Source organism: Mustelus asterias, chromosome 17 (genome assembly GCF_964213995.1).
Source record: "Mustelus asterias chromosome 17, sMusAst1.hap1.1, whole genome shotgun sequence".
NCBI classification, from domain to species: Eukaryota; Metazoa; Chordata; class Chondrichthyes; order Carcharhiniformes; family Triakidae; genus Mustelus; species Mustelus asterias.
The window spans coordinates 67,270,319-67,295,413 of record NC_135817.1 but is presented as its reverse complement, the minus strand read 5'-3'; the positions used below and the strand labels follow the sequence as shown (position 1 = coordinate 67,295,413).

At 43.4% G+C, this 25,095-nt stretch overlaps 1 protein-coding gene across 1 annotated transcript in view; it reads right to left on the bottom strand.

Moving 5' to 3' along the window:
* Positions 1–12,415, bottom strand: part of col8a1a (collagen, type VIII, alpha 1a) — a 168,221-nt gene extending 155,806 nt beyond the window's left edge. The window contains exon 1 of the mRNA XM_078232886.1: positions 12,272–12,415. The gene's annotated coding sequence lies outside the window, so the exon portion shown is untranslated. The remainder of the gene's footprint in view (positions 1–12,271) is intronic.
* Between the last annotated feature and the right edge of the window lie 12,680 nt (positions 12,416–25,095).

The following is a 25,095-nucleotide window of genomic DNA, read 5'->3' as shown; positions in this document are numbered from 1 at the left end:
TATTCTAGCCCTCTAGAAATGAACGCTAACATTGAATTTTCTTCCTAACTGCCAACTGAACCTGCATGTTAACCTCAAGACAGTCCTGAACCAGGACTCCCAAGTCCCTTTGTGCTTCAGATTTCCCCATTTAGTTTTGTGATGTAACAAGGAGACTAGTTTTCCACAAGTTAAGTGCAAAAGTCATAATTTACCTTCTACTGTACATCAATAGTCATTAATCATGTGATTGCATCTGGTTCTGTGATACTGAAACACTTTATCCCAAAACTCAGAGAGACCTGTGCAGTCTGCAAAATAACACCAAGAATACAACAGCTGCAGAGAAAGGCTGTGCCACTTTTTCCTGAACCGAGAGGCTTGTAAGTCTTTTTAACAGCCTCCTAGCCTGTTTCCAAAATTCCGAGTTCCGAGTAATGAAATTGGACCTCCTCATAAAGCAGTATAAATATCTGTCTGCACAACCTGAACAGTCTTTATTTCAAAGGATCCCTGCAGTTAATTTGGATCTGACCCCAGCCATCTGAATTTACCTGAACTACAATCCAAGAATGGCAAAAAAAACTCCCTTCTTCACTGGACTCCCAAAGTGACATAAACTTTGAACTAGTGAACTGTGTTCTGACGAAGGGTCAGCCTGACTCCAACCATTGGCTCTATTCTCTCTCCATAGATGCTGTCAGACTTGCAGAGTTTTTCCAGCATTTTCTGTTTTTGTTGTGAACTTTTAACTATTTTTGTTAATTCACTAAGTGCACTAACTTCTTTTACTGTACCTTTCTTGAGTAAGTGGGCTTTAACTGATCTAGCATTTACATTTTTGGGGGTGAGCGAGGGAATTGATAATCTTCTTGATTTAAACTCACCAAAGACTGGCTGCCTTATTTTTCAAAAATAAACCACACCGATTCTGGACAAAAGGGACAGGAATTAGAGGCTTCAGTTTATCTTTCCTTTCCTGTATATAACACAACACTAATACCAAATTCCAACCTTTTTGCAAGAATTTAATCACTTTGACCCATATATGGAACTTCCTGTTTAAACGTTTTGTATATTGGTGTTTGCAGGATTGAGGCGAGGAGTCCATGGAGGTGCAACATACTAAGGAGATTTATTAAGGAAAAGATGTCATAGGCCGGAATTTTACTGTCATTCCCGCCACGGGAATTGGAGTGGGCGAGGGGCGGACCATGGAAAGGCCTGTTGGCCTTGGGCAGGAGTTTATGGTTTCGGGACGAGCGAGGCCATAAAATCCTGCCCATAGAGTCATAGAGGTTTACAGCATGGAAACAGGCCCTTCGGCCCAACTTGTCCATGCCACCCTTTTTTTTTAAACCACTAAGCTAGTCCCAATTGCCCACATTTGGCCCATATCCCTCGATAGCCATCTTACTCATGTAATTGTCTAAATGATTTTTAAAAGACAAAATTGTACCCGCCTCTACTACTACCTCTGGCAGCTTGTTCCAGACACTCACCACCCTTTTTTTCTAAAAGTTGCCCCTCTGGACCCTTTTGTATCTCCCCCATCTCACCTTAAACCTATGCCCTCTAGTTTTAAACTCACAGAGATATACAGCACCGAAACAGGCCCTTCAGTCCAACTCGTCCATGCCAACCAGGTTTCCTAAATGGAACCAGTCCCATTTGCAGGCACTTGGCCCATATCCCTCTAAACCATTCCCATCCATGTGCCTGCCTCTACCACTTCCTCTGGCAGCTCATTCCATACTGTGTACAGTACTGGACTCCTTATTTAAGGAAGGATGCATTGGAAGCAGTTGAAAGGTTTACTGGACTAATATTGGATAGGGCATGTTGTCTTATGAGGAAAGTTAGATGGGCTAAGCTTGTATCCGTTTGAGTTTAAAAGAGAAGGAGGTGACTTAATTGAAACAAAAAAAAATTCTGAGAGGTCTTATATTCAGTACAGGCTCCAAACCCACTCTGTACAGTCACCCACACAGATAGACCATGACGTCTCCTACAATGCTGCTGGTAAGAAATCACCACAAATACTCTACAAAACACTTGACAAACCTGCAGTATTAAAAATGTGGCAGTAGGCTTGGAGCGAGACATATGCTGGAAATTCCTGAACAGATCATTCTTTATGTCTCTGGTAGCACTACTGCATTACAAACAACACGGACCTGACAAATGATTAAAAAGAAGACATGGGATTTTCCTCCACCAACCCTCCCGCCCTGTGGTGCATTCCCCAGCAGCGGAGGTGGCCTGCCATTGGCCAGCAGTGGGATTTTCCAGTTCTGTCAATATCTACGGGCTTTTGCGTGGCCTGTACCCTCTGCTGCCAGGGAATGAGCCGCGACGGGACTGGAAGATCCCACCGGCAGGAACTGCTGGAAAATTTTGGCCTCATTCACACTACACAATGTTCCCAAGTAATTTCAGCATGCAAATCTAATCCAAATATTTTAAAATTTAAACATCAGTGATAATAACGTTAAGTTTACGTAAATTTATTAGTGTCACAAGTAGGCTTATATTAACATTGCAATGAAGTATTTGGTCAACATAAGTTTTTATTTCAATATTGGAAGTAATCTGAAATAATAATTTAAATAATTTACCTGTCGTATTGCCATTAAAAGGCCAGTTTAGCAAACTACGCTAATAGATCTCTAAAAGTATTGTACAGAAAATAAGATTTTTCTGAATGTTGCTACCAGTATTTTCTAAACCTTCCTTCTATGCTTCCCATGGCAGTAATTCCTGTAAAGGGAATCCTTTTGACTGTCTCCCTCCATGGTGACTCTACTTGCCAGAATCCTTCTTTGTAATGTTCTAACATTGATACAAAAGAACTCATAAAGTTTCTTAACAGTCTAGGAGGTAGTCATTTTAATTTTGAGAGTATACCCTTGACGCGCGAGGCCACCTTGGGCATTACTGCACAGGGCAGTGCATTCACACAAATGGGCTCACTTCAGGCACATTTTAATGCTCAGAACCCAGGAGTCTCTGACAACAACTGGGATCTGCATGTATTTCTAAAGCCCAAGTGAGAGCTGAGGGAATATCCACTCGTAACGGAGAGAAGAATGCCCCAGGAATGCTTGCACTTGTCATAAATCATTAGCAACCATCAAGAGCTATCCGTGCAACTGGAGGTCTCATCCGATTTGCTCGGGATGATGAGGGAATGCTTTTGAACATTACCTGTGCCTTAGAGACTAGCGATTTGTTAAATCGGTCTGAACACAGTGGCTGAAGGTTTAACTGAATACTAATCCATTGGCTAACTAGTCACTGCAAATAAAAATTGTCCACTGGCCAAGTGATGTAAAATGAAGAAAATAAAAACCTTTAACATTCCTCAGTGACCATCTCAGTCGGAAAATCTGAATCATGCCAATTCCAATAACCAAAGGAATAGTGAATGCAGGACACATACTGAAATAAGATGGGACCACAGAAAGGAGCAGCAGTGATCAATGCATATACAGTCTTGGGGTGAGCATTTAAATATATCCGTCTGCATAAATCCAAATGTTTGAATTGCCTGAATGGAACTTCATTTATAAATAATGAGACCAATGTGTGGACCACAGGACTTCAGATACACATGGTTTTCACTACACCACTGGGGATCAGGTACATATCTCGTGCACCAGACCACCCCCGACTGCATATTTGTATCCTCTCATCACCAAAACATGCACAAATACGCAACTCAAACACCTTCATTTCCCACATAGGAACATTGAGTACAATGGTGGCCAAGCGATTCATGCTTCCTCTAAAATCGCTGAAAGTCAAATGAAAAGAGGGACCCGGGTTCGATTCCCGTACTGGGTGACTGTGTGTGTGGAGTTTGCACATTCTCCCCGTGTCTGCGTGGGTTTCCTTCGGGTGCTGCGGTTTCCTCCCACAGTCCGAAAGACGTGCTGGTTAGGTGCATTGGCTATGCTAAATTCTCCCTCAGTGTACCCGAACAGGTGCCGGAGTGTGACAGCGAGGGAATTTTCACAGTAACTTTCAAGTTTAGTTTATTTATTAGTCACAAGTAGGCTTACATTAACACTGCAATGAAGTTACTGTGAAATTTCCCTAGTTGCCACAGTCTGGCACCTGTTCGGGTCAATCCACCTAACCAGCACATTTGTTACAGTGTTAATGTAAGCTTACTTGTGACAATAGTAAATAAACTTTAAAAATCCACCAGCACCAATAAGATTGATGGCTGAGGACCCACCCATGCAACAGTCCCTGTTGGAAGCAGGTGCTATTTTTAGAGGCATTGCAAGCCTTTGATGCTATAGAAAATTGGATCTCATTGTCCCTCAATGAAGGCATGGGTGGAATTCTCCAACCGTGCTGGTCTAAAAGCCAGAAATTCCCGCCTGACTGTCAATGGGGTTTCACATTGTCCGCAATCCGTCCGCTAAAGTTCCAGTGTGGGTGGGACGGGAGAATTCCGGCCTTTTGTCTTTAAAAGTTAGGGCATCAACAAAATAGTGTAAAACTGTTACTGAATCAGGTTAAATTTGGATTGTTTCAAAATAATAATCCAGTTTAACCCAGTTCAGACACGTTAGCATTGTGAAATGCGTTCATTTTTGGCACAGCTTATCTCATCTTCATAAATAAAAATAATGTTCGAGATACTCAGCAGCATCTGTGGAGAGAGGGACAGAGTTAAAGTTTATTTAAGCTTACATTAACACTGCAATGAAGTTACTGTGAAAATCCCCTAGTTGCCACACTCTGGCGCCTGTTCAAAGAACAAAGAACAAAGAACAGTACAGCACAGGAAACAGGCCCTTCGGCCCTCCAAGCCTGTGCCGCTCCTTGGTCCAACTAGACCAATCGTTTGTATCCCTCCATTCCCAGGCTGCTCATGTGACTATCCAGGTAAGTCTTAAACGATGTCAGCGTGCCTGCCTCCACCACCCTACTTGGCAGCGCATTCCAGGCCCCAACGACCCTCTGTGTAAAAAACATCCCTCTGATATCTGAGTTATACTTCGCCCCTCTCAGCTTGAGCCCGTGACCCCTCGTGATCGTCACCTCCGACCTGGGAAAAAGCTTCCCACTGTTCACCCTATCTATACCCTTCATAATCTTGTACACCTCTATTAGATCTCCCCTCATTCTCCGTCTTTCCAAGGAGAATAACCCCAGTCTACCCAATCTCTCCTCATAGCTAAGACCCTCCATACCAGGCAACATCCTGGTAAACCTTCTCTGCACTCTCTCTAACGCCTCCACGTCCTTCTGGTAGTGCGGCGACCAGAACTGGACGCAGTACTCCAAATGTGGCCTAACCAGCGTTCTATACAGCTGCATCATCAGACTCCAGCTTTTATACTCTATACCCCGTCCTATAAAGGCAAGCATACCATATAAGAACATAAGAACATAAGAAATAGGAGCAGGAGTAGGCCATCTAGCCCCTCGAGCCTGCCCCGCCATTCAATAAGATCATGGCTGATCTGACGTGGATCAGTACCACTTACCCGCCTGATCCCCATAACCCTTAATTCCCTTACCGCTCAGGAATCCATCCATCCGCGCTTTAAACATATTCAGCGAGGTAGCCTCCACCACCTCAGTGGGCAGAGAATTCCAGAGATTCACCACCCTCTGGGAGAAGAAGTTCTTCCTCAACTCTGTCTTAAACCGACCCCCCTTTATTTTGAGGCTGTGTCCTCTAGTTTTAACTTCCTTACTAAGTGGAAAGAAACTCTCCGCCTCCACCCTATCCAGCCCCCGCATTATCTTATAAGTCTCCATAAGATCCCCCCTCATCCTTCTAAACTCCAACGAGTACAAACCCAATCTCCTCAGCCTCTCCTCATAATCCAAACCCCTCATCTCCGGTATCAACCTGGTGAACCTTCTCTGCACTCCCTCCAATGCCAATATATCCTTCCTCATATAAGGGGACCAATACTGCACACAGTATTCCAGCTGCGGCCTCACCAATGCCCTGTACAGGTGCATCAAGACATCCCTGCTTTTATATTCTATCCCCCTCGCAATATAGGCCAACATCCCATTTGCCTTCTTGATCACCTGTTGTACCTGCAGACTGGGCTTTTGCGTCTCATGCACAAGGACCCCCAGGTCCCTTTGCACGGTAGCATGTTTTAATTTGTTTCCATTGAGATAGTAATCCCATTTGTTATTATTTCCTCCAAAGTGTATAACCTCGCATTTATCAACGTTATACTCCATTTGCCATATCCTCGCCCACTCACTCAGCCTGTCCAAATCTCTCTGCAGATCTTCTCCGTCCTCCACACGATTCACTTTTCCACTTATCTTTGTGTCGTCTGCAAACTTTGTTACCCTACACTCTGTCCCCTCCTCCAGATCATCTATATAAATGGTAAACAGTTGCGGCCCGAGTACCGATCCCTGCGGCACGCCACTAGTTACCTTCCTCCAACCGGAAAAACACCCATTTATTCCGACTCTTTGCTTCCTGTCGGATAGCCAGTCCCCAATCCACTTTAACACACTACCCCCAACTCCGTGTGCCCTAATCTTCTTCAGCAGCCTTTTATGGGGCACCTTATCAAACGCCTTTTGGAAATCCAAAAACACCGCATCCACCGGTTCTCCTCCATCAACCGCCCTAGTCACATCTTCATAAAAATCCAACATGTTCGTCAAGCACGACTTTCCCCTCATGAATCCATGCTGCGTCTGATTGATCGAACCATTTCTATCCAGATGCCCTGCTATCTCCTCTTTAATAATGGATTCCAGCATTTTCCCTACTACAGACGTTAAGCTGACCGGCCTATAGTTACCCGCCTTTTGTCTCCTTCCTTTTTTAAACAGCAGCGTAACATTAGCCGTTTTCCAATCAACCGGCACTACCCCAGAATGCAACGAGTTTTGACAAATAATCACTAACGCATCCACTATTACCTCTGACATTTCTTTCAATACCCTGGGATGCATTCCATCCGGACCCAGGTTTCAGGTCGATGACATTTCTGCAACCTCTTACCTCACTCATCCTCATAACCATTTCCAGGCATTATTACAAGTTTTTCACTCATTTCACACTATTCAACCTGACCCAAGATCAGAAAACAAATTCAACATGAGGTCACCAGGGCATTTTAAATTCAGTAATTTATTCGATGCTTCTTGGATCAGTTGATCATAATAGTAGTCTGTTGGCATTCTTGGGTCTTTCCTATCTTTTCTAGACACCCATGTATTAGTCTGACAATTCAATCTACCTAACATGTTGACTCTGCACTGTTTACATGGTGGTGTTCCCCTACTATTAACAGGGTGATAATAGCCTCAAAATGGGGTAAATAGAGGAACTTAGGACTTAGCAGCAGATGTAAGCTATTCAATCCTTTGAGTCTGTGCTGCCATTTGATAAGTTCATGACTGATCTGGTTATGGTCCCTACTCCATCTTTCTATCAGTCCCCATAACTCTCGATTCTCTTATCTATCCAAAATCTATCCAATTTATTTTGAATAAATTCAATCAAATTCAGCCTTCATTGCTTTCTGGGGGAGCAAATTCTACAACCAAACAAAACTAACCTGAAACGGAAGATCTTTTATTTTTAAACTGTGTTCCCTGGTTCTAGTGAGAATGTGGAACTCACTGCCACAATGAGTGGTTGAGGCAAATAGAATCCCTACAGGGCAGAAGGTGGCCATTCAGCCCATTGAGTCTGCACTGTCTCTCCGAAAGAGAGTCTCCCCCCCCCCCCCACCCCACCCCCCCAAGAGGAAACATCCTCCCAGTATCTAACCTATCAAGTCTCCTCAGGATTTTATATGTTTCAATAAGATCACCTCTCTAAACTCTTCTAAACTCTAATGGGTCTAGATCCAACCTGTTCAATCTGTCTTCACTAGACAATCCTTTATCCCAGGAATAAGTCAAGGTAACCTTCTCTGTACTGCTTCTAATGCAATCATATTCTTTTTCAAATCAGGAGACCAAAACTGTACACAATATTCCAAATCTTACCAAGGTCCTGCTACAGCAAACATCCTTACTTTTATATTCCATTCCATAAACATCGACATTCCATTTTCCTTCCTAATCACTTGCTGTATCTGCATACTAACTTTTTTTGGTTTATGTACCAGGACACCTAGATCCCTCTGTACATCAGAGTTCAGCAATCTCTCTCCTTTTTAAATAGTATATTGCTTTTCTATTCTTCCTGTCTTTATTACTATTATTATTTTTATTATTATTTCTTATCACCCACTAACACCAGCAATACAGCTGATAGCATTATAAGGAGGGCCAATCAGGGAGTCCAAACCGCCCAGCTATTTCAGATGCTAGGCCCTTTTTTTGAGAAAAGAAATAGGTGTCATCTTTGCATTGTAGCACCCCGATTGACATTTTCTATAGTCAGAGCCCATAGAGTGTGAAAAAGAGAAAAGAACTTCCAAAGGTAAGATTTCAACTACATCCATGGACTCCAGCAGAGCAGCATTTGATGTTACGATCCCCCCTGCAACTTGCTCGTGGGCATCTCCAGTCTGATTTCCAGTGTTCAGTCTGGCAAACTGTGCCAGGACACCTGTTGCTGCTCTACAACTCTGCTAAAGCCACATCCTCAAAAGCATCAGGCTTTTGAATTAAATTAATTCATGAGATGCCAGCATTTATTGCCCATCCCGGATTGTCCCTGAACGGAATGGCTTGCTCGGCCATTTTGGAGGACATTTGGAGGCCACATTGTTGGGGTGTCTGGAGTCACTTGGCGGCCCCAGCTAAGGATGGCAGATTTCCTTCCCTAATGGATATTAATGAACCAGATGTCTTTTTATGACAACTGTTTCATGGTCATCATTAGACTTTTAATTCTAAATATGTACTAATTGAATTCAAATTTGCAAACCCCAGGTCCCCAGGGCATTACCCTGCATCAACTGCATTACTAGCCCAGTGACAATCGTACTTCACCACCATCTCCCTCTGACAGTCAAAAGGCAAAATCTACCTTTGTGCTTGAATGTGCAATTATAAAAAAGAGCTGTCCAAATGGTTCAGTAACACCATGTTCTGCTGTGATCGTGTGATGCTTTCTTAACAGCCTGCATCTCAATGATTTTTAAATGCAGCTCGGTGCCACAGTAGTTAGCACTGCTGCCTCACAATGCCAGGGACCTGGGTTTGATTCCAACCTTGGGTGACTTTGTGTGTAGAGTTTGCATGTTCTCCCCGTGTCTACGTGGGTTTCCTCCAAGTACTCCGCTTTTCTCCCACAGTCCAAACATGCGCAGGTTAGGTGGCTTGGCTGTGCTAAATTGCTCCTTAGTTTCCCAAGATGTGTAGGGTGGGGGATTAGAGGGGTAAATACATGGGATGGAGCCTGGGTGGGATGAGTCGGTGCAGACTCGATGGGCCAAATGGCCCCCTTAAGGCTGCACTGTTATGATTCTATGAAATGTCATTGCAGTATAGAGTATGGATTTGTATTTATCATCTGCAATTGAATTACTTTAATTGCATGAAGAAAATTCTCACAATTGTCACAAAATCACATAATGTTGTCAATCACTTTGCATCATCAGTTTATGAATGAGTCATTCATTTGTCACTACTATTGATGGACTGAAAGGTCCTTTTAAACCAGAGGCTTATCCTATCCAATGTATATGATTGCATTATGATTTTCACATTAAAAAAGTATTTATGTTAGGACTGCAATGAAACACTCATCATTAACAATTTTACTCATCATAACAGAAAAATGATCAAATACCTTTTTCAGAATCAAATTGTCTGATTTCAGCTGCCCAATCAGAAAAGTTCACGAGAAACGCATTGTGCAAATTTCCTCGCTTCTTATTCAGATCAGTAGAGGGAGTATCAGAGTAACACAATGCTCTAACTGGGAGTTGTAAATGCTCCTGGGACCATTAAAGTGTCACAGAATGGCACAAGCCGCCTAATGAGAGATGGTGGTGCAGTGGTATTGTCACTGAACTAATGATTAAGATAAACCAATGGATTGCTCTAGATATCAGGGTTTGAATCCCACCACAGCAGATAGTGAAATTTGAATTCAATTTTTAAAAATCATCTAATGATGACCATGAATCGATTGTTGTAAAATCCATCTATTTCAATTATCCTTAGGGAAGGTCATCTGCAATCCTTACCTGGTCCGGTCTATATGTGACTTCACAGCAATGCAATTGACTGCTCTCTGAAAAGACCTAGCAAGCCACTCAGAGGCAACTGGGGAAGGACAACAAATACAGGCCCAGCTAGTGACATTCACATCCCATGAATGAACTTTTGAAAACTAACCATGACTGTGGTGAAAGCCATAAATCAGACTGCTTTTGCGGATTTATAAAGCAGAAACTCTGGCAGCCCGTACGAGGTCAACTCTTAAAGAGAATCAAGGCTCGTAAGGGACACATCACAAAATACATTCTGCAAGCTCTTCAAAAAAATGGAAAACTGTTTCGCAGGAACTATAAAAAGAATAAAGTCTATATTCTGCTATTGACAGAATAGCTTGTGAAAAAAACAACTGAAGGGGAGAAAAAGTTAATTTATTAGTCACAAGTAAAGCTTACATTGACACTGCAATGAAGTTACTGTGAAATTCACCAAGTCGCCACAGTTCGGCACCTGTTCGGGTCAATGCACCTGACCTCCACATCTTTCAGACTGTGGGAGGAAGCCAGAGCATCCGGAGGAAACCCACACAGACACTGGGGAGAACGTACAAACTCCACACCGACAGTGACCCAAGCCAGGAATCAAACCCGGGTCCGTGGCGCTGTGAGATAGCACTGCCAACCACTGTGCTACCCTGACCGCCCCAGAATGTATTCCCAGCTGTGTTGTCACCCGACTTCCCTACCTCCAACCATCCAGCTCCGATGCTCCCACCTCAGGTGAACCAATGAAGCCCTTCTTATGGCACAATATTTCCCCACGAAAATTGGAAAGTGATCATTCATTGTGTGATTGGATGATACAGGCAAACAGCCTTTTCCCCATCGCCAATGCTTTTATAATTAATATATGAAAAAGTGTTAAAAAAGTGCATTTACAAAGCTTTTTCTCCAAGGTTGCTGAGGATTAAACTTTAATTCCTCGAGACTGCAAGGCAATCCTGGCAGGTTAACAAGCCTAGTAAAGTTTTTTTTTAAAAATGTAATCTACATCGCAGTCTTTCACCTTGTTTCTGCGACTTGCAATTTGGTGAGTGAAAGTATGAGGTCACGCACTGCAGATGTTAAGGTTTAGCCGCAAAATTCCTGAGGAAATTGACTTTTCCCCAAAGAAGTGCGGCCGAGGGGAGACCACACGGAAGTTTCAAATTCTGCACCTTCATAAAGGGCCTTTGTTGAAACACTTGTGAAGGAAGGAATGGGGGAGGAAGGTTGGGAGAGGTTGACGAGGTTAATTGAAAGGCGCAGGGTACCTCGCTGCCTTGGACTGGTTAAACTCGAAGCTAAATCCTGATTGCCCAGTGGTCCCATTTCCCTGCGCCAGAGCCTGTGCCAGGTAAATGTGACAATTCAATAAAGCCAAGCCTCCTTCCACTCTTGTCCAAATATCCAGCACAGCAGACGGTAAGAAGACACTCTAACATCTGGCTCTATGTTTAGCAATCTGACTGAAAAATACTGTTACGCAGCAGGGAATTCACAGATTATAGCAGAACTCTACCTCAGAATACAATTTTTAGAAGTCTCCGGTTGCAATGTTGTTAACAATCCCCCTTCATCCAGTGTTAACTGCTGCACTGAATAGTAATCTGCTTCAGCTGAAACAAAAGTTAGTCCCCAGTTTTCTTTTGTTATTTTTCTGGTGAGCAGAAATTCTCCAGTTTAACAGCAGCTCTGATTTCCACACGATGGTCTGTCAGCATGTCTTTACACCAGTGTCTGTCGCTGATAATTTAGTGACATTCTGACAGATGTGAACCTCAGGTGAGCCGATTGCTGGAGAAAAGGGAGTAATTGTTATAAGCCTTTTAATTCTTTAATTTGACTGAAGCATGCTCCCTATGGTTTCTCCTCTCATTTTTAATTCTTGAGCGTGAAAGGCTCACAGTACAGGCGTAAGACAAGTGTCAGGATATTATTACCTGCTGCCCTTAGGTCACCCACCTTTTAAAAAAAATCGGTCAACTGCAGCAGTAAAAATCAGAATCACAGAAACAGTTACTTTGAAACCAAACCCCTGGTGGGTCGAGGTTTAACAGCTGGCAGTCAGACCCTTAGCAACTTAAAACAGCAATGTTCAGTGGCTGTAGAACTCTTACCTTGGGCTGTGGGTGATGCGAGGACTGATGTTCACTGGCTCAGTACAGCAGCGGACTGGGAAAATGCTCTGCTCGGCGCCTGCCAGCAACTTAACTTGGCTTATATGTGCAAATGGGAGGAGCTCTTCGCCAACAGGAGGTGGGCAGTCCCGAAGGCAGACAAGAATCTGACAGGCACACTGGCAGACAGGACCTCTTATTGTTTTTGGAGAGAGAGAGAGAGAGAGATAAGAGCTAAAGCAAAGCTGCAGAGCAGCTAAGAACGTAGAAGAAGAGGAAAAGGAACATTATTCGTTAAAGCAACCAGAGTAAAAATAAATACATTCAAGCTGATGATTGATTCAAGAGCATTTTATCATTATTCAGTCAGACTGCTTTCCTCTGCTCCCTCCTTCTCTCCCTCCCACCTATTGCCACAACCAATTCAAAGCAGCCCCACTTTTTTTTTTCCCCCTGACAGCACTCAGTTGAGGGAGCAGCTGCAACTTTTACATGCTTTCATCTGTTTGCACTAGTAGCTGTTTGGAAAGAATAGCACATTCTATTGAAAAAAGATCTTTACGGAAACCAAATGCAACTGAAATATTCAGATCCAAAAGAAAGAGGCTATTTCAGACTCCAGCGTCAGAACTGAATGAACAACAGAACTTCATCAAGATGTATAATTGTGACTAAACTAATATTTCAGTTTAATGATATAAAACTGACACAGATAATGCACAGTACTGCAATGGATGCTCAGAATTTCTTTCAATGTAATTTGAATAACTTTTCTGCAAATTGCAATATTAATAATTCATAAAATTAATGACATTAATTGCATGGATAAATCATGTATTAGCTTGAAAATCAAGTTTTAGCGCACTTCATTTATGCTATAGTTTGTAAAACGCCAAGGCACAGGTTCAAGGTGAGAGGGGGAATGTTTAAGGGAGATGTGTGGAGGAAGTTTTTCACTCAGGGAGTGGTGGATGCCTGGAATGCGCACTGCCAGAGGAGGTGGTGGAAACGGGCACATTAGCAACATTTAAGAGGCATCTGGATGGGTCCATGAATAGGGAGGGAATAGAAGGATACGGTCCAGGAAGGGCAGAAGGTTTTTTTGAATTTAGTTAGGGCATCATGCTCGACATGGGCCTGGAGGGCCGAAGGGCCTGCTCCTGTGCTGTACTTTCCTTTGTTCTTCTTTGTTCAGTTAGTTTTCATCAGCTTACATCTGCAACAATTACCCGTGTTTCTTTTTTCACCGACTGTCGTAAAGCGATAGAAGGTACATGTAAAACGCAACACTTAATTCGCAATACTGTTGAGTGAAAGAGAAAGCAAAACAGTTCTTGCTGCTGGTTTTTTTCGCCTTTGCTAACCTGACCTGCCCCAACAGGCAGGAATCAGGGAACCAGTGGCTGCCAATATACAGAAACCTTACTCATGTAAACCTCAGAATCCATGTGAATGTGTAGACTTTGTCCATCGGAGTATCTCAGCAATGGTCTTGAAGAGGCAGGGGTTACATTAAACACAGCTCCCCGTCAGAAGCTAAATATCATGACAGGAACAGCTTGCCCAGGTTAACTGTAAGCAGCACCAAGGTGATTGGCTAGTATCAATAGGTTTGTTCAGTGGATCATGGGACATTATATTGTATAAAGAAACCCATTGTGTTTTCTAAAATTATATCATATCAACGCATAGAAGATATTTTCCATTAATTGACTCTACAATAAATTTCTGCAGTTTGTTGCTGACACTAATTTTTTGAAAAGTTTTTTATTTATTAGTGTCACAAGTTTCCTGTTGGGGAGCACTTCAGCGGTCACGGGCATTCGGCCTCTGATATTCGGGTAAACGTTCTCCAAGGCGGCCTTCGCGACACACGACAGCGCAGAGTCGCGGAGCAGAAACTGATAGCCAGGTTCCGCACACACAAGGACGGCCTCAACCGGGATATTGGGTTTATGTCACACTATTTCACATAAATATTTCTGCTTTTTTCCTCCTGAGTCTTTATCATGCGATCCTAGAATCAGAATTTATGTCACACTATTTGTAACTCCCACAGCTGCGTGGACCTGCAGAGTTTCACTGGCTGTCTTGTCTGGAGACAATACACATCTTTTTAGCCTGTCTTGATGCTCTCCCCACTCCCATTGTTTTGTTTCTTAAAGACTGGATTAGTTGTAAGTATTCGCATTCCAACCATTATTCATGTAAATTGAGTCTGTGTCTTATAAGTTCTGTTTGTGAACAGAATTCCCACTCACCTGAAGAAGGGGCTCAGAGCCTCGAAAGCTTGTGTGGCTTTTGCTACCAAATAAACCTGTTGGACTTTAACCTGGTGTTGTTAAACTTCTTACTGTATTAAATTAATACTGATGTGGAGATGCCGGCGTTGGACTGGGGTAAACACAGTAAGAAGTTTAACAACACCAGGTTAAAGTCCAACAGGTTTATTTGGTAGCAAAAGCCACACAAGCTTTCGAGGCTCTGAGCCCCTTCTTCAGGTGAGTGGGAATTCTGTTCACAAACAGAACTTATAAGACACAGACTCAATTTACATGAATAATGGTTGGAATGCGAATACTTACAACTAATCCAGTCTTTAAGAAACAAAACAATGGGAGTGGAGAGAGCATCAAGACAGGCTAAAAAGATGTGTATTGTCTCCAGACAAGACAGCCAGTGAAACTCTGCAGGTCCACGCAACTGTGGGAGTTACAAATAGTGTGACATAAATTCTGATTCTAGGATCGCATGATAAAGACTCAGGAGGAAAAAAGCAGAAATATTTATGTGAAATAGTGTGACATAAACCCAATATCCCGGTTGAGGCCGTCCTTGTGTGTGCGGAACCTGGCTATCAGTTTCTGCTCCGCGACTCTGCGCTGTCGTGATAAATAAACCTGTTGGACTTTAACCTGGTGTTGTTAAACTTTAACCAAATAAACCTGTTGGACTTTAACCTGGTGTTGTTAAACTTCTTACTGTATTAAATTAATACTGCAGGGAAGTTACTGTGAAACTCTCTTAGTCACCACACTCCAGCGCCTGTTCAGGTCAATGCACCTAACCAGCACATCTTTCGAACTGTGGGAGAGAACTGGAGCACCCAGAGGAAACCGACGCAGTCACGGGGAGAATGTGCAAACTTCACACAGACAGTGACCCAAGTCGGGAATCAAACCTTAGTCCCTGGGGCTGTGAGACAGCAGTGCTAACCACTGTGCCACTCTGCCGCCCAATCTCACTTAGAGTGGTCATTAGGATAGCTGTTGCAGGGGAAATGCTGCTTGGGATATTGGAGCTTCAAGATGCAGTTAGGGCCAGAGCAGACACCACACAAACATCAGTAGTGCAGTTTCAATCAACAAGTGGGAATCAGGAAGCTTTCCAAGTAAATCTGGGGTCAGGCAGGGCTGCACTCTCTCTCCCAACCTGTTTGTGCGTTGCATAGAGCCCTTTGCTGAGGAAGGATTCGGGCATAAGAAGAGTGATGACCCCAGGCAGCGGAGGCACTCAAGTCAAAGCCTGCTGTACATGGACAACATCACCGTCTTCTGCTTGTTGTCGATACAGACTGATCAACATTTGTGACCGGTTCGAATTGGCCTCGGGCATCAAGGTGAAACATAGCAAGAACGAGGCCATTTACTTTGGGAAATGGGCTGGCCAATCCCCTGTCCCCTTCACTGTCAGGTCAGATGGCCTGAAGGTGCTGGGGATATGGTTTGGCGAGATCAGGGCACACCTTAGAAAATCGAGGGAGTGAGTAGGTATAATGAACAAAAGCTGGGTAGGTGGGAGCCACGCTCCCTCTCCATTGCAGGTAAGAACATGGTCATCAGGTGCGAGGCACTCTCAGTGTTACTGTACGTGGTGCAGGTTTGGCCTGTTCCTCACTCCTGCACTGTGGCACTCACCCGAGACATTTTCCGCTTCAACCGGGGTGAAAAATGGGTTGTATTCGTAAGGATATGATGTACAAACCTCTCAGGGGGCATGAGATCTCCCTTTGGAAAGGATTTGCTTAAGAAAATACAGTTAAACTGGGCCAATGGGGATCACAAGAGCAAGTCTGACATTGAGGATCGTGCTAAGGGAGCACAAAGTGGTCTTTGAAACAGGGATCCAAATGATAAAGTCTAAAGTTGAGGTAAAGGACAATGGGTGGAATTTTCCCATCTGGGACTATGGTGGGGACGGGAGTGGGGAGTGTCTCCCTCTGCAAAGGCTGGCGGAAACTGTGCCATATCTTATGACCCCGATCTGATTAATTAGCGACGTATTTTGAGGCAGGGTGGGCATAATGGCACACATCCCATCAACATATCTGGCTGCCATATTTAAAAGGTGCCCAACATCACTGAACCTATTGTTGAAGAAAGGAGAACAATATCCAGGAACACTCTGAGACTGAAAGATGGACCTCCTTGATACCAGTAAAACTGTTAGATCCACCTAAAAGATGTTCCACCCACACGCTGCTTTGGTGTTCCAAGGTACAGAGTTGCTGCCAGCCTCCATCCCAAACTCCGGAGGCAACCCCAGGCTTTCTTCAGATGAGTCCCGACTTCTGCACACCACATTGTTCCAGACGTGTTTTGGACTGGCACGTTTTCCCGCTGGCATGACAGAGAATCGGACATGGGTGGAAGATTTTGGTCTGGTCTTCATCTGCATCCCAGTAATGGATGCAAATTAGTGTGATGCCAGACTTGAACGGGTTTCCCGATTCGCCATGGTGGGCACCAGCAGAAGATTCCATGGGAAATTCACACTGGCGTGAAACTGATTTTTGAACTCCTGCTAAATTCTCCAATCTCCCCCCCCTCTCCCCACCCCCATAGCCCCCCACCTCCCCAATCTGCCATTGAACCTACTGACAGTTCCACCCAATGTGCAGTTTGCTATGCTAGGCACAGTTATGCACAGTTAGAGACAGTAAAAGCAGGTGAAAAGTTGTGAAGTGTGTCTCAGAAAGACAAAATAATCCAACTGAGATTCCTTTCATTCCATGGTCAAACACAAAATAAACCCACAAGAATGAATATATGTTGATTTATTTTGTGGAAGGGGAAGTGTACTTTGTTTCGATCAATAGCTAGCAAGGGTCATGGAGAGGGGGGAGGTCTCTGGCTATAGTGAGTGCATAACTGTGGAGTGTATGCCCAAGATCATAAATGGCAAAATTATTGAGACTGAGAGGTTGGCTCCCAGGGCCTGATGGAGTGACACAGCGACACAACATGGGGGCGGGGGCAAATGACAGCCCCCCACCCCACACACTTTCTTTTGACCTCCCTACCTCCTTGCCCCTCCCTTAGCCAGCGACACCCTCTCCATGACCATCATCCTGCCCTCATTGACCCTGGCCTCTGGTGGGCGCATTGCCAGCTGCTACCACTGCTGATGACAATGAGGAGCTGTCGGTGGGCAGGGTTGCTGTCCCCGGGATCCTAGATCTTGGGGAAGGTCTGTCGCTGGCAATTACAACGGGCCTTCCCTGGGGAGGCGACGCAGGGCTCTACACGAGACCTCCATCACCTGGATTAAATTCCACCCATTATTTTAACTCAAGTATTTTGGAGTCCTTTGGTTTAACCTTTGAACAATATGTATCAATGCTTTAATCTCCAGGTGGAAAGAATAGAGGAGTCATTGTAAGTGTGAGCCCATATTCCGCTTGCGACTTAATTAGCCTTATTATCAGAGTTTGGCATCAAAGTGAGATCGTGGCTTTATTACTCTCAGCAGTTTGCAGACGGTACCAAATTGGCACAACAAATCAATAGCAAGTTTGGCAACTATCCTATTGCTATATGCTTGGTTTAAGAGATTTATTTTGCTCGAAAGTATTTGGGACTGCTTTCCTTCTTCGTAACCATTGTTTTGATTTTTATATCCAATATATGCAAAGGTTAGCTTTGTAGGAAATGTGCTACTAATTTTAGCTTCCATTAAAAATAACAAGAGTCCAAGCGAGTACTTAGAATAGTGTGAGATTTCCCCACTGGATCCCTATAACTTAGAACAAAGGTGTTCCCCTAGAGTCCATTGAACAACCATTTTACCAACAAGGGCAGATTAGGGATGTTAAAAGCAAAGATTATAGCATAATATTCCACTTAATGATATGCTCAAGACCCACTGTGAGAAATAGCTATTGTGAACAACGTAATTTGCTTTTAATTTTAGGTGTTATTGTTTTAGTATTGTATTGTTCAGACAAGTACTTTATTACAGAGAAGGTTAATCTTGCTTTTTCCCATTCAGAACGACAGGTGTAATCACTAAATTTTCCCTCAGTGTACCTGAACAGGTGCCGGAGTTGGCTACTTGGGGATTTTCACATTGCAGTGTTAATGTAAGCCTGCTTGTCACACTAATAAACAAACTTTAAAACGTTAAGATGCATGGAAGATAATTCTATCCTAACCCACTCAGCAGGAATCTGATAGGGTGATATCGGTCATTGGTAGCCAATCCCAGTTTTCTGCTGAGTGAATTTGGGTTGAAACTATCCTTGAATATTTTTGCCCTCTGATGCTGCTATTGTTGATTAGTTGGAGGTTAAAGTTAAAGGCCCAAGGGCTATGGTGACGCATTCTTAGGAGCTGGATCTGGGTCAGGGTGGAACTTTCCCCAGCATTATGTATGATCCCAATCCTTAGAGTTAGGAGCAGGCACCTGATGATAGCCTCGCCTATTGATGGTGCCAATGGAAGATACATCTCTGGTGGAGGGCAGGGAGAAATTCACTGCAGTGCATTTCAGCAGACTGAGCAGGCCCAAGAGCAAGACTGCTGCTTATGGCCAAAGTCCCCAAATTAATCAATCAATCACACTGAATTCATTACTTTTAGGTAGTCGGCCATTTTAACTCCTCCCAAGAACACCCTTACTAGTGCTGGATGTCAGTGGCTCACAGATTTTAATTGATTCCAGTCATTTTAGGGACTAACTGGCAGGATATATATCTTATGACATATAATTTGCATTTACATGGAGTCATAATACGCTCTCCCATTTTTGGTACAACCAAGTGCAGCCCCATTGTGCATCCACCCATACACCTCATTGTTTTTTTATGGGTCTACAGCTACAGGCATTTGGGCCTATTAGAATTTCTACATAAGTTTTATTCTGTTAAAATCTATTAGAATATATGTTATATTCGATTAAAATCTATTAGAATATAAGTTATATTCTATTAAAATCAATTCGAATTTCTACATAAGTTATATCAAATCATTTGGGTATGGTTTATTTTTACCCCAGTGACATTTCACTATTACAGTGGCCATCATTTGCTTTCCTTTGCAATTGCCTATTGTCTTTGGGCAGAACCTACGTTTTCCAAGCCAACAATGTCAGCTTTCCCTTCCCTGTCTCTCTCAAAGGCACAGCGTCCCTTGCCAAAGTGTAGGTTTGGCTGAGAGATGAATGTCTGAAGTGGATCTGAACAGTGGCAGGCAGGCAAACAGGTGTCTAACAACCCTTGGGAACTCAAGTCTACCTCGGAATAGTAGGAGCTCGCTGCTGTGTGCTAACAAGCAGCATGAAATCCAAGGGCTTTTTAATCTTCAGCCATCCTTCCAATAAAAACATACCAATATTTGTTTTGCCTGGACGCTGGCAGATTTTATAAGACTCTTGAATTTCACGCAACCTGTTGCCACAAACAGAACTATCTTCCAACCGGATGATGGGCTTAACTTACAGTCGAGAAGCCAGGTAACCTCATATTGAATGAATACTTATGTGTCATGCAAGAGACTCAACAAAAGGTCTATTTTCATGCATACTCAAGCAAATTATTTTCAGAATTCATATTCTGGTTGGAATGAAGTACTGAAGCCTGAAGTACTATTTCTGCACTTGTGACCTCTTTATGTTATTGAAATGTTTAGCATATGAATTATATTTCCAGGCAATTTCAGTTGCTCAATTATAATTTACATCTACTGTAATAAAACCTTTATTGGCTCAGAAAAGTAGAATTGATATAATTGTTCACGTTGTTCACAAATTGTTCACAAATGGGTTTCCTCAGGATGCTCCGGTTTCCTCCCACATTCTGAAAGACGTGCTGGTTAGGTGCATTGACCTGAACAGGCGCCAGAGTGTGGCGACTAGGGGAATTTCACAGTAACTTCATTGCAGTGTTAATGTAAGCCTTACTTGTGACTAATAATTAAACTTTTTAACTTTGACTTTGAAATTCAGTTCAACGTGGAACCGTTACCTCTTATCCAGTTTCAAGAACAAAGTAAAATACAGCACAGGAGCAGGTCCTGTGGCCCTCCAAGCCTGTGCCAATCGTGATGCCCTATTTAAAAAAAAACCTTCTGCCCTTACTCGGTCCATATCCCTCTATCCCTCCCTATTCATGTACCCATCCAGATGCCTCTTAAATGTTGCTAATGTGCAATGCTTCCACCACATCCTTGGGCAGCATGTTCCAGGCACCCACCGCTCCCTGCATAAAAAACTTCCCCCGGACATCTCCGTTAAACTTTCCTCCCTCTCACCTCGAACCTGCGTCCCCTTGTAATTGACAAATTCCAAGCACAGAGGAGCAGTGATTTCCTGGACATGGTGAGAAATGGCTCAGTGGCCCCAATAATGAAAGTTTGTAATGAAACGGTGGCATTCCCCATCAGTTTTCTGTGGAGCTGACAGCCACTTCCACTGCCTCCACAGAATCCAGAAGCTGCTCTCAGAGATTCCTCACTCCTCCACATGTTGTGTTGTCGAAGTGCTTCTGTACGGAAATGATATCAATTGATGTGTACCTCCACTTTTTATTCATTTGTATTCATTTGCGGGGTGTGGGCGCTGCTGGCTGGGCATACCAGGTAAGGACTGCAGATTTCCTTCCCTATAGGGCATTAGTGAACCAGATGGGTTTTATGACAATCGACAATGATTTCATGGTCATCAGTAGATTGTTAATTCCAGATCTTTACTGAATTCAAATTTCACCATCTGCCGTGGTGGGATTCGAACCCGGTTCTCTAGAGCATTATCCTGGGTCTCTGGACTACTAGTCCGGTGACAATTCCACTCCGCCATTGCTTCCCTGTGCTTTTAGTCTTGCTGCAAAAACCCATGAAAAGGTTATGCCTTGCTGAATGAGGTGTAACTTGCTTTTACTGGTGTTATAGCTTACTCCATCACAACAGTGACTACATTTCAAACATACTCTATTGCCTTTAGAACACTTTCAGACATCTTGAGATCGTGGCAGTTGCTATAGAAATGCAAGTCTTTCTTTCTCTATAATTATTGTTGAATGATATCTCTGGCTCTGAAAAATAAATTTTCTATTTGTGGAATGTCAAATTTCTCCAATCATCCTAATTTTTTAAACACAAGATTAGCTTTTTAAGATAATGTATAATATTTCAGTTTCTATCTTTCAACTCCAACATAAGAACATAGGAAATAGGAGCAAACGTAGGCAATTCAGCCCTTTGAGCTTGCTTGCCATTCAATCAGATCATGGCTGATCTCTCCCTGGTCTCAAATCCACTTCCCTACCTGTTCCCCAAATCCCTTTATCCTTTTTTTAAAATCAGAAATATATCAATCTCCTTCCTGAAACCATTTAATGATTCAGACTCCATCACGCTATGGAGCAGTGAGTTCCACAAATTCACCACTCTGCGAGAAGCAGTTCCTCCTCATCTCAGTTTTAAATCTACTGCCTCTCAACCTATACCTGCGACCTCTTGTTGTAGATTGTCCCATAAGAGGAAACATTTGGTCTATGATTACTTTATCAATGTCTTTTACTATTTTATATTCCTCGATCAGATCACCTCTCATCCTTCAAAACTCCAGCGAATACAAACCCAAACTGTTTAATCTCTCCTCATAAGTCAACCCTTTCATTTCCCAGAATCAATCAGGTGAACCTCCAATGCCACTACATCCTTTCCCCAAATAAGGAGACCAAATCTGGACCTAATACTCCACATGTGGTCTCACCAACACCCTAAATAATTACATAAACATTTCTCTACTTTTATACTCCAGTCCTTTTGCAGTAAATGCTAACATTCCATTTCCCTTTTTTATTACATGCTGTACCTGCACGCCGACTTTCTGTGATTCATGAATAAAGACTCCAGATCCCTCTGCCCAGATGCATTTGAATCTGCTATTCATTTAGATAATAATTTGCCTTTTTTTTGGCTAAAACTGATAACCTCACACTCATCCACATTAAACTCCATCTGCCAAATATTGGCCCATTCTCCTAACCTATCTATATCCATCTGTAAAATCTTTATCTCCTCTTTACTGCTGACTTTCCACCTATTTTAGTATCCTCCACAAATTTTGCTTATGTTGCACTCTGTCCCTGCTTGCAGATTATTTATATAGACTGTAAACAGTTGAGGTCCGAGGACGTACCCCTCCGGCAGTCCAAGGCGGGTTAAATTCTGTATGTAGAACCCAGAAAGTAGTGGGTTCGAAATTAGAAGGGGCAGTGCAAAACTGAGGTACTGAGGGGCCATCCCTTAAAGTGGCCTCACCAGTCTGAGTCCCTGGAGAGAGGACACTTTGGAGGCTGCCTGCAAGAAAAGGGGGAGGTAATAGTTGCACGGGGAATCATCACCCTGTCCTTCTTCATCCCTAAGTGCTCGGGAGGATGCATTAGCTGGACTGTGATAATTCAGACCTCGGTTGAACCCATTGATGCCACTGAATAGTCACGTGTGATGGCAGTGGAAGCCTCTCCCTGGTTTTCAGAATGTCTTTTTGTGCTGGAGCAGCAGAAACTCAGATGCAGCCAATTTAGACTGCAGAGCCTTCATAAAAAGGTTGTAAGACAATTTCCAATCCTAACTGGTTGGCTGCTCTTTAAATACGGCGGCAGCTCCTGTACGGCAATCACCTGGTGCGGGCTTCCTGAATTCAGACCTCCACGGGATCCAGTGGCGAGCCTGCATCATGTAATCGGGTTCAGCTGACCACCATGCCAGATCCCCAGCGACTTCCAGGCCTGCCCGCCAGCCCGATCTCCTCGTGGCTTTGCCTTCCCCCACCTTTTCCGCGGCCTCTGCTGCCTCGACGGGTTTTCACCATTGGTTTTATGTACTGAACTTTACTGAAACTGAGCATCTTCTTCAACAGATGTTGGATCAATGCTGAATGCCAAATATTACAAATCATTAAAGTTCTGGCAAGATGCAGGCTGCTGGGTTTATTAAGAACTCATTTGATTAAGTTCAAAGCAAGCTTTTAAAAGGTTACATTTTTATTAGGGTTTGGAACCAGTTGAAATGGAGCAGCAGAAAGTAATTGTAATCCTCGGGGAATCGAGGAAATCATGCAAGTCGCCAAATCTTTAAAGTCAAAACTTTATGTTCATTGGTGGGCTATGAGAAATGCTAACTATATAAAGGGACAAAAATATCAGGACAAGATTGAAACTTTTTAAGATATATCAAGCACATTTTAGACACTGTCATATCCAGGATCCTGGCACTCAGTGTGGACAGTATTAAGCAAATGTTATATTAGAAATAGATTTTAAAAGTTTGCATTTACTTATTAGTGTCACAAGTAGGCTTACATTAACACTGCAATGAAGTTACTGTGAAAATCCCTTAGTCACTACACTCCAGCGCCTGTTCGGGTACACTGAGGGAGAATTTAGCATGGCCTATGCACTGAACCAGCACATCTTCTGGTCTGTGGGAGGAGACCAGAGCACCTGGAGGAAACCCATGCAGACAATGTGCAAACTCCACAGTCACCCAAGGCTGGGATTGAACCCGGGTCCCTGGCACTGTGAGGCAGCAGTGCTAACCACTGTGCCACCCAAGCACATTAGTACTTATTGATGGTTCAGATGTATTTATTGCAGCCGCTCCTTGGTATTTGGCATCTATTAACTTGAACTGCTGCATCAAAGTGGTTGGACTGAGGCTAGCTTTTGTACCACCTTCTATTTGGTGGCAACAGTCTCCTCCTGCACCACTTTCAACAATTCTTCCCCTCCATCACATTCTTCACTCAACACAATGCCACAGTCACGCCAATCATTCCAATTGCAAACACAAACCTTTATCTTGTTCCCTTCACAGCAGTCACTGGTGGCATTTCTCACCTTGTTTATTGGCCTTTGCCTAATCACCAACTCTTCTCGTGGCTCCTTTCTGTCTTCACGCTCCGCATACCTACTTTCAATTCAGCGCCTTTCCATTCCGATTGTCCTTTGCTTCTTCTCACTCTCAACATTACACAACATGTGATAGTCCTACTCTCAACAGCATACAACAAAAGGGAGGAGAATACACCAGGCGACAACCTTCTGACTTCATGGTGCTGTGTGAGCTGCAGCAGCAAATGCTCAAGACCAGTGATCCAGCAAGGGCTGTCAGGATAGCACATTACAAAGCTGTGAACTGCTGTGAACTGACCTTTAACTATATTACTTGCACTCTCCCAGGATCCTCTGAAACACAGTCAATCACAAAACTGGACTGCATCTAGCTGCATTGCAACAACTTCATTTGTTCTGTCCAGCCTTTCAGTGTCATCCCAATTCTTCTCCGCTCTTTATCCCTTTCCCCTAGATTCTTCTTGGCAACTACAGCATTGCCCTCCCCCCCACCTCCCCTTCCCCACCTCCAAGATACCTGGAGAATCCTGAGAAGCATTGCCATGCACCCCACCACTTTCAGAGATAGACAGCCTGGCGGGGATAGAGACTACAAAAGAACAGAAGAAATTAGAACTGGAGTAGACCACCTGGCCCATCGACACTGCTCCACCCTTTAATACAATCATGGTCAACCTTGGGCTTCAAC